This window comes from Athene cunicularia (assembly GCF_003259725.1).
Source record: "Athene cunicularia isolate RWA chromosome 3 unlocalized genomic scaffold, athCun1 chr3_part1, whole genome shotgun sequence".
Taxonomy (NCBI): Eukaryota; Metazoa; Chordata; class Aves; order Strigiformes; family Strigidae; genus Athene; species Athene cunicularia.
In genome coordinates, this window is record NW_020799097.1 from 30,974,496 (window position 1) to 30,985,577 (window position 11,082).

An 11,082-nucleotide genomic window follows, 5' to 3' on the forward strand; every position below is an offset into this window, starting at 1 on the left:
CCCCCACCCCCCTCAGTGAAATAGGTAAAGGACATTAAAAAAAAATCATAGGTTGAATTAAAAAAAAAAATAGTAACAAAACAACAGTAACAATAGTAAGTCCAAATGAGTCAATACAATGCAATGGCTCACCCACCGGTGACCAGTATGCAGCCCACCCCCAGCAGCGACCCCAACCTCACCAGAAATCCCACTGCCAACCAGGAAACAGAGACCGAAACAGAAAATGAGAGCGCATATGTCCCCTTATATGCTGAGCATGAAGTCACATGATATGGAATACTCCAGTGATCGATCCAGACACAGCCCTCTAGCTGTGGTCCCTCTTAGCCCCCAAAAAAGTTAACTCTATCCTGACCAAAACCAGGACAGTCTCCACCCATTATTCCATACCATTTACATTATGCTCAGGTTCCAAATATATTCTAAGGAATCACCTCCTCTTTTCCTGGGTTTCACAGAAATCATTCCCTTAGTCAATAGACCGTCCTTCCAAAATGTCTGCTGAGTTAATTTAATCTATAACTTTGTGCTCCACCTGTCATGACAGTCTTTAATGCCGGAGGCATTAGGTGGAGTTGGCACAGTCAGTGGAGCGGGAGGCTTTGGATGTGGTAGGAGGATGTTGTGGGGCACCAATTGCAATAACAGGGTTATTTGACAGTTTGATTCATTGGCTATTTTCACCTAAAATCAAATCTCCTTGAGGCATGAATCAGAGTTCTCTGTTCTTCTGCATTACCTACCAAGCGCACCCAGGTCCCTGTGTAAAAGTTATCCCACATATGGGTTTACATTTACTCAATGCAGGAGTAACCCAGACGGTCTTCCCCAGCATATTTTTAATGTGCACTATGGGGGCTTTATCCCCATCTACAGTATGTAGGAGGTTTGACTGAGCAGGGACAGCTTGCTTGGTAGACCCTATGGTATTGACTAATCAGGTGGCTTTTGCTAAATACACGTCCCAGTGTTTGAAAGTTCCACCACCCATTGCTCTCAGTGTAGTTTTCAGCAATCCATTGTATTGCTCAGTTTTCCCAGAGGCTGGTGCACGGTAGGGAATGTGATATATCCACTCAATGCCATGTTCTTTGGCCCAGGCGTCTATGAGGTTGTTTTGGAAATGTGTCCCATTATCTGACTCAATTCTTTCTGGCGTGCCATGCTGCCACAAGACTTTCTCCTCAAGGCCTAAAATGGTGTTCCGGGCAGTGGAATAGGGCACGGCATAAGTTTACAACCAAACAGTGGCTGCTTCCACCATTGTAAGCACATGGTGTTCACCTTGCCGAGTTTGTGGGAGTGTGATATAATCAATCTGCCAGGCATCCCCATATTTATAGCTTGACCATCATCCTCCATACCAAATGGACTTTAACCATGGCTTGCTTGATCGTAGCACGTGTCTCACATTCATGGATTACTTGTTCAACAGCACCCATGGTTAAGTCCACCCCTTGGTCACAAGCCCATGTTGCATCTCTTCCTTGATGACCTGAGGAGTCGTCTGCCCAGTGAGCCATAAATTGTTCACCCTCACATTGCCAGTCCAGATCTACATGAGCCACCTTCATCTTGCCAGCCTGACCTGCCTGTTGGATGTTCTGAGGTTCCTCACTGGCCCGGCTATTGGGCACTTCAGTGTCTACCTAGCATACTTTCACAACCAGATTCTCTACCCGAGCAGCAATATCTTTCCATAATTCAGCAGCCCACATGGGTTTGCCTCTGCACTGCCAGTTGTTCCGTTTCCACTGCTGTAACCACCCCCACAGCGCATTTGCCACAACCCATGAGTCAGTACAGAGACAGAGCACCGGCCACCTTTCTCGCTCAGCGATATCCAAGGCCAGCTGGACGGCTTTCACTTCTGCAAACTGACTTAATTCACCTTCTCCTTCAGCAGCTTCACCAACCTATTGTGTGGGGCTCCATACAGCTGCTTTGCACCTTTGATGTTTCCACACAAAGCAACAGGACCCATCGGTAAACAGGGCACATTGCTTCTCGCTATCTGGTAGTTTTTTATATGGTGAAGCCTCTTCAGCACGTGCTACCTTTTCCTCTAGTGCCATTCCAAAATCGTTGCTTTCTGGCCAATTTGTGATCACTTCCAATATTCCTGGACAGCTGGGGCTCTCTATTTGAGCCCATTTTGTGATTAATGCGGCCCATTTACTCCACATGGCACCAGTTGCATGGTGTGTAGAGGGGACACTCCCTTTGAACATCCAGCCCAGCACTGGCAGTCAGGGTGTGAGGAGGAGCTGTGTTTCAGTCCCGATCACCTCTGAAGCAGCTTGGACCCCTTCATATGCTGCCAATATCTTTTTCAGTTGGAGTATGGCAGTCCTCGGATCATCTGTATCTCCAACTCCAAAACCCCAAGGGTTGACTCTGTGTCTCCCCTGGTGCTCTCTGCCAGAGACTCCAGGTAGGGCCATTCTTCCCGGCTGCAGTGTAGAGCATATTTTTAACATCCTGTCCTGTCTGAACTGGCTCAAGGGCTACTACATGAAATATTTCTTGTTTAATTGGAAGCCGATTAGGGCACAGCAATAATGAAATAATGGAGTTGTCTATTCTTAGAAAGGCCAGGACAGGAGGCAGCAAAACTGACATCCTGGTCTTCCAAAGGGCTGACTCTGTCTTGTTTAGGCAACTGCTTGACAGAATCCCTTGGGAGACAGTCCTGAAGGCTATAGGGGTCCAGGAAGGCTGGACACTCTTTAAGAAGGAAGTCTTAATGCCAGAGGAGCAGGCTGTCACCAGGTGCTGTAAGAGAAGCCGGCAGCAGAGGAGACAACCCTGGCTGAACAGGGAGCTTTAAATGCAACTCAGGGGAAAAATGAGTTTTCAGCATTTGGAAGAAGGCACTAGCCACTCACAGTGATTACAAAGATGCTGTGAGGCTATGCAGGGCAGAAATCAGGAGGTCTAAAGCCCAGCTAGAAATTAATCTGGCTTCAGCAGTCAAAGATAACAAGAAATGTTTCTTTAAGTATGTCAACAGCAAAAGAAAGACCAGGGAGAGCCTCCATCCCCTGCTACACACAGGAGGAAACATGGCAATGAGTGCTGAAGAAAAGGCTGAGGTGCTTAATGCCTTGTCTCAGTCTTAAATAACAAGAATGGTTGTACTGAGGGAATCCAGCCTCCTTAAGCTAGAAGACAGAGACTGGGAGAACAAACCCCAACAATCCAAGAGACAGTCAGTGACCTGCTGCATCACACAGACACACACAAGTCCATGGGACTGGATGGGATACACCGGAGAGTGCTGAAGGAGCTGGCTGGGGTGCTCACCAAGCCACTTTCCATCGTTTACCAGCAGTCCTGGCTGACTGTGGAGGTCCTGACAGATTGGAAATCAACCAGTGTGACGCCCATATATAAGAAGGGTCAGAAGGATGATCTAGAAAATTAAAAGCCTGTCAACTTGACTTCGATGTCCAGGAAGCTGATGGAGCAGCTCATCCTGAGTACCATCACACAACACATGTGGGACAACCAAGATGCTCAGGCCCAGTCAGCATGGGTTTATGAAAGACAGGTCCTGCTTGACAAACCTGATCTCCTTCTACAACAGGGTGACCTGCTTATTGGGTGAGGGAAAGTCTGTGGATGTTGTTTACCTTGACTTTAGTAAGGACTTTGACACGATTTCCCACAGCATTCTCCTGGTGAAACTGGCTGCTCGTGGCTTAGACGGGCACACGCTTTGCTGGGTAAAAAACTGGCTGGATGTCTGGTCCCAAAGAGTTGTAGTGAACGGAGTTAAATCCAGTTGGCAGCCAGTCACCAGTGGTGTCCCCCAGGACTCAGTTTTGGGGCCACTCCTGTTTAACATCTTTACTGATGATCTAGACGAGGGGATCGAGTGCACCCTCAGTCAGTTTGCAGATGACCCCAAGTTGGGTGGGAGTGTTGATCTGCTCAAGGGCAGGGAGGCTCTGCAGAGAGACCTGGACAGGCTGGAGCCATGGGCTGAGCCCAACTGGAGGAGTTTCAATGAGGCCAAATGCCGGGGGCTGCCTTTGGGCCACAACAACTCCCAGCAGCACTACAGGCTTGGGGAGGAGTGGCTGGAGAGCTGCCAGTCAGAGAGGGACCTGGGGGTGTTGATTGACAGCTGGCTGAACAGGAGCCAGCAGTGTGCCCAGGGAGCCAAGAAGGCCAATGGCATCCTGGCTTGTGTCAGCAATAGCGTGGCCAGCAGGGACAGGGAAGGGATCTGACCCCTGTACTCGGCACTGGTGAGGCCGCCCCTCGATTCCTGTGTTCAGTTTTGGGCCCCTCACTCCAAAAAGGACATTGAATGACTCGAGCGTGTCCAGAGAAGGGCAACGAAGCTGGTGCAGGGTCTGGAGCACAGGTGGTATGATGAACGGCTGAGGGAACTGGGGGTGTTTAGTCTGGAGAAAAGGAGGCTGAGGGGAGACCTCATCGCCCCCTACAGCTCCCTGAAAGGAGGCTGCAGAGAGCTGGGGATGAGTCTTTTTAACCAAGTAACAAGTGATAGGACAAGAGGGAATGGCCTCAAGTTGCACCAAGGAAGGTTTAGACTCTAATATTAGGAAGCATTTCTTTCCAGAACAGGTTTTTAGGTGTTAGAATGGGCTGCCCAGGACAGTGATGGAATCCCCGTCCCTGGAGTGTTTAAGAGGTCCACGCTGGAACAGATGCCCACCTGCAGCACATGGAGGACCCCACATTGGAGCAGGTGGATGCCCGAAGGAGGCTGTGACCCCATGGGAAGCCTATGCTGGAGGAGTATGTTGTTGGAACAATTGAAACACGTAGGAGGGACCCTCGCTGGAGCAGTTCATGAAATGCTACAGTCCTGTGGGAAGGATCCACCCTGGGGCAGTTTATGAAGAAGAGCTGAAGTCCATGGGTACAACTCACATCAGAGAAGTTCCTGGAGGACTGTCTCTCATGGGAGGGACTTCATGCTGGAGCAGGGGAAGTTTGTAAGGAATCCTCCCCCTGAGGAGGAAGGAGCAGCAGAAACATTGGGTGATGAACTGACTGCAACCCCCAAACCCTGCCCCCATGCACCACTGGAAGGAAGGAGGTAGAGGAATAAGGAGCAAGGCTGATCCCGGAAAGAACGGAGATGTGGTGGGAAGGTGTTTATAAGATGTGGTTGTATTTCTCACTGTCTTACTCTGATTGTAAAATTAAGTGGTGTGTTGGTGTTTAAATTAATTTGAGGTTCTTTTTCTTCCCCTAACGGGTCTGTCTTTGCCCATGACCATAACGTGTGAGTTATCACCGTCCTTATCTCAATCTCTGAGCCTTTTGCTTTTTTTTTCCTCCCCATCCCTGAGGATCCCTGAGGAGGAAGGAGTCAGGAGAGGCTGTGTGGTGCTCAGTTGCCCTCTGGGCTTAAAACATGACAACATATTAAATGTAGAAAAGTTAAGAATAAATCATTTTTAGTAATGTCTTTTTACAGTCTAGCATAGCTTGGACTTGTAAACATTAGCATCCTTTCATTTAGCATAAAATAGAGATTTAATTTATTTTTATTCATCTGCACATCAGCCTACATTTAATACAATCTCTGATCTCTTGGAGCACTTCCTCCAGATGTTCTAGATGCTTCTTTCAAGTGGTGCTAGATACAAGCAAATCACTAAAATAAATATGCAGCTGTATACCCTTCATATCTCTTCAAAGAATATCCATTAATCAATGAAACAGTATTGAAGTTCCTTGTAATCCGAATGAGAGGACAGTAAATAAATAGTGCCCTTTCCCAACTCCTTAAGTTTTAAATGTTACATTAGTTTGACACTTGAGAAAAAAGGAACCTACCAACAATCTTTCTCTTAATTCAGAGTTCACGACCTCCAATCTATTCGTCTATAAAACTTGGACATTGTATTTGAGGGTCTCTTCATCGTCATAATACATTTATATGTAAGCTATGTTTTTTAGGTTTTTTGAAACACAACTCTCTCATACTTTACTGCTCCATATCCCTTTAGGTTTTCATAATGCCATTGCTGTTTAATTTTCTTGAGATGGCATGGCAGCATGTCAAGCCAGCAAATTCTTCAAAATAATTTCTGATCCTTCAGGAAGCTTTCTTATGATTTTTGAGCTCTGACTTTCTACTTTCTACTCTCTGCACTTCAAAATGGTATTGTACCTGCTGCAGGCTCCTAACCCTGAGATAGATCTTCTTCATGACTACTACTACACTTTACAGCCCCCTGAAGCTTTCACTCCCTGGGTACAGACAAGCAGAAGAAACAAAGTAAAAAATATCTCCCTCCTTACAGAAGGCTACACCTAGCCCTGCCTTTGTTAAGAAACATAATCTCTAACATACTAGTAAACCAAATGTCATGTACTGCCGATTGTCACCAAATATTCTTCCATGGTCATTTAGTTTTCATTTGTAGTTATCTTCTTTCTTATGACTTTCATAGATCTCATTTAAAAAGAAAAAATCAAAACAACTTCTTTCATTTCAACAAGACAATCTCTCATTTCAAGTTGTTAAATAAATATTTGTCAACTCATCTGTCCTTAGCCTCCTTATATTTTCTTAATCTTTTTATTTTTCTTTTTTAATTATACTAAATGGAGTTCACACTTGCTGGCCAAAGATAAGTTCAAATAATGAAAAGTTTGATCATGCTTACACCTCTTCTTATATATAAAAGCTAGAAATAGTTTCTGCTTGTGTACAAGTGTTCAGTGATTTTAATTTATTTACTTTTCTACATATGTTTATGCTTGAAGAAAAATTAGATTATCTTTATGGATTTTAAGAGAGAAGGAGGCTCAGAAGGAGGGGATGGGAGTGGTGTAGATTCCCAACATGACTATACTGTAGAAGTTTTCCATATGATTACATAGAGCATTCTCTGGTGCTCCAGCACTGTTAAAACTACCTCAACCTGTTGGCAATTTATGTCCCTCGTAGAGTACTCTTCTGAGTATCAAATAATATAGTATCAGGAAGCAAATGGATAGGATGGCCTTTCAAGCTCACTTTTAGCAATATTTACTACAGATTATACTCTTTATAGGGCAGTAGCAGCTCTGTCTGAAACTGCTGAGAGAAAAATGGAGTAAGTTTTGCTTTCTAGGGCTGTTTTCTGATTCTCAAAATAATTTCTAAAAATCTATCAGTACTGTTATGTGATGGGCAATGAAATCTTATGTTTGAATCAGTTTTCTTTTTTCCCCTGTATTACAAACAAAGAAGTGTAAGTCCTCCTGCAGGGATTGTTTCCTTACATATTTTTGTATGTTACTATTGTGATGATTCTACATTACATCATTCTACTTGTAGCTCAGACTCATCTTTCATAGCCCCATTTTTTTTTTTAATTTTAGTTTCTATTCATGATATGAAGATTTGGATTTTCATCACTTCAAACTGTCATAGTTTGAAGGGAGTAATCTTCACCTTAAAATCCTGCTTGTATTATCTGATTCCACAGAAATTCTGCTTCTAATTTTTTTACCTTAAAAGATTTTTATGTCCTTATCCCTCTATCTTACTCTCTTCCAATTGTTCCCATATTCCCTCAAACCATCCTAGTTTAATTTGGTTTGAGCTTTATTTCAGTCACCATACAAAGACAATTTCTCTACTAAAGGCAGGAAAATAATGTCCTAAAAAATAAGTCCTGTGGGAGATCTGTAAATTACAATCATCTACTTAAAATATCACAGACTTATTATGCTAAGTATTTCAGCAGTGAATAATGTACTCCAATTTTTAAGCATGTAACCCAATTTCTTACTTCTCTCATTTTAAGTCATTCATAGGAATGCACCGACCAAATTCCATTTCTACTACCTTGTCATTTAGTTATAAGAGAGAAATGTCATTATCGTATTTGTGCAAACAATTTCGTCTTGGATTGTGCAACATAGACTTTGAGTTCTTAATAAAAATATCATTCTCTACATACAGCAAGAACAAATAAACAATGCAGTAAAAACCTTGATGCTCCAATATACTCTGGTGTTAGCAGTGCTACTGAATATTAAAGGGAAATATTATAGGGGCTTAGTCCTGATTTAAAGAGCAACTTCTTCTGAAAAAGTGATAGACTGGCATTATATAGATGGGCTAGTGGCTAGTACAAAGAAAAGCTGATCAGGTATATGTGTCTATATATGGCTTTCTGATGGTGTACACAACATAATTAAAAAATTGGTGATGTTGTCTGGTTACTGACAGCTGCCTTCTCTTCCTTTAGTCCTTTACTCCTTTGTTCTCTTTGACTCAGCCCAAGGCCATACAATTACTGATCTATTTTTCCATAGCAAATCATTACCTATTTCTTATTAACAACTTTTTGGCCATTACAACACTGTAGGTGTCACAATACTATACAAGATCCTTAGACTGAAATGGGTGCTGAAGTAATTTAGGCTAAGGCAGTAACAAAATGGAAGGAGAAATGGTGAAGAGACATCATAATGAAGAGATAAGTGAGTACCCTAGGGTCAGACTTATTAAATCTTAATTAAATATCCCAATAGACAGCAAAGAAACTTGGGCACAACTCAACTTTCATTTGTGTTCTTTCTTAATTATCGTTGTATTGAATATTAACATTTTCATAACATAAAGCCTGAAGATAATTAAGTACACATAGATATTTATACATATTTATTTACATGTGTGTGCTTGCATGTATCTACCTTATTACTAATAAAATCTATGTGCTTAAAAATAGTTGTATGTTTCTCTGTCAAGTTTAATTCCTCTTGTCTTCAGTGAGGCACCATTCAATATTCTCATCAGTGATCTGGTTGACTACGTACAGGGTGTTCTTATTAACCATCCAAAAAGCTTAAGCCAACAGGAGTAGCCAATATGCTGCTAGACTGAAAGAAAATTCAAAATCATTTTGTGAATTTGAAGAAACAGTTGGATGAAATACAACACAAGGAAATGCCAAGTGATTAATCATCTGCATAAACTTGTTCCAAAGGCATCTGGTTAGGTAATGGTTCTGTATAAAAGGATGTAGGGGTTGCAGTAGATCATGATCAGAACATGAGTCAAGATGCTGCCAAAAAACCACAACCAAAACAAACCACACAAAAAAAAAAAAAAAAAAAAAAAAAAAAAGACCAGAGATTATGGGATATATAAAGACCAGCATTGCCTGTAAGATACATGTAGTAATTTTTTCCCTCTACTTGTTATTGGTAGGCCTCGAGGCTGAAACACTGGGTCCAGAGAGTGTAGGGGAGAGCAACAAGAATGATCAGAGGTCTAGAAAACATGACCTATGAGAAAACATTGCAAAAAATGAAATTGTTTAGCCTGAGGATGACTGAGATAGCCTTCAAAACTGTAAAAGGCTGCTGTTGGAAGGAAAGGAATACTCCATTTATGACCACGGTGGATAGAATAAATAATAATGGGTTTCAGTCTCAAAAAAGTATAAATTTACATGTAGGAAAAACTGTTTCATGGTAATAATGATGTTTCTTGTGAGACTGTGGCATCTTAGCTTTTTTTTTTTTTTCCTTATGAGTTCAACTAACATCTGTTAGAAATAACTGAAAGTTGTTGTTGTCTTGGGTACTAAAAGGATCAGGTGAAGTTCTTTCCAGCACTCTGAATACACAATTACAGTATGATTATTTTTCTTTTTACACATTTGTTACATTATTTCTGTGAATATAATAGGTATAACATGCAAAGATGTTTTTAGTAGAGCAGCAGAGCCTTTAACAACTACTGCTATGGGACAGGTAAATGACAGCAATATTTAAATGTTTTTGCCAGATTGATATGGATGAGCTTTACTTTGTGCCATACCTCTTAAAAATCAAAAACATCAGGTTGCATCCACAAGACTGGATAGTTCACACATTAATGCACAGCACTAAAGCATGTAAATCTTTAAATCAAACAGAATTTACAGGAAAAAAAAAAACATCAAGTCAATCCTTCTTTATCTCATGAATTTTCAAGCTTTTTTGAACTTCTTGAAAAGTTCACAAGCCTTTGAGCCAGGCTTACATGGCTCCAGTTAAGTCCCTGCTGTGTTGAACGTGTCAAAATCCATTGAACTGCTGACTGCAGCTAGCTTGATAAACTGAGCTGTTTATTTGTGAGAATTTTATGCATTTGACCAGTTCTGCATTTCTAACGAAACGCCTATGGCTTAACACAGCAGAAAACAATAAAGTAAATGGTGCTGATTCTCATACTGCTTACATCAGTTTGTATTTGAATTAACTTCACAAATGTTAGTGGAATTTCTTCTTGATTACACTAATGAAACCAATTCTGAATCAGGCATGCTTTCCATAACGAAATAAATCTATGTTTATTTTTTAAAAAGTCCTCATCTCCAAATGCTTTAAATATATAGTTAAACACCAAGTTAATAGCACACAGCATTGTTCTCCCAAGCCCTGGCCCAATTTTCTCACTCTGATTAGCTAGCAATTTGTACAATTACACCTAAATGAATGCAATGCTGATTTCACCGCTTATTTTATTATAGCTCTAAAGCAGGTACAGAACTAACTGCAAAGCTTGTTAATAATATTACTCGTAAACAATTTTTTTTATACACTCTATTTCAATTTCCCAGCTTGATTAGCTACCAATCTGCACTGAAACACTCAAGTTAAAAGGAAAACTAATTGCTCTGAGTTTCTCAGATCATTTACACGCAACAGGATTTATTGATGCTAGTGAAGCTCCAGAAGAGGATGGTGTCTCTCTTGCAGCTTTTTTCTGCCTTTCTGCTTAATAATAAAAGACTTTTAAAATGTCAATATGAGAAAGTGCTTTTACACCTGTAGAATACCTGATCAATCTGACAATTGCCTTAACCCTGTGAAAAATCCACTGAAATCAGTGGAACTCTAACTAAAAAAACATATTTCAGGATTAATTATTTAAAGAAAATATGCAGTTACAGAAGAAAATATCCAAATATCCTATCCCAGTTCCAGGATATGAGGTGGCTCTTCCTAGCAAAATTAATCTGATTTTGATGCAAATCAGACTTATTAATTCAAGAGCTTCCTGGCTCATGGCTTAATTTTACAGTGGTATTGACAAGTTTG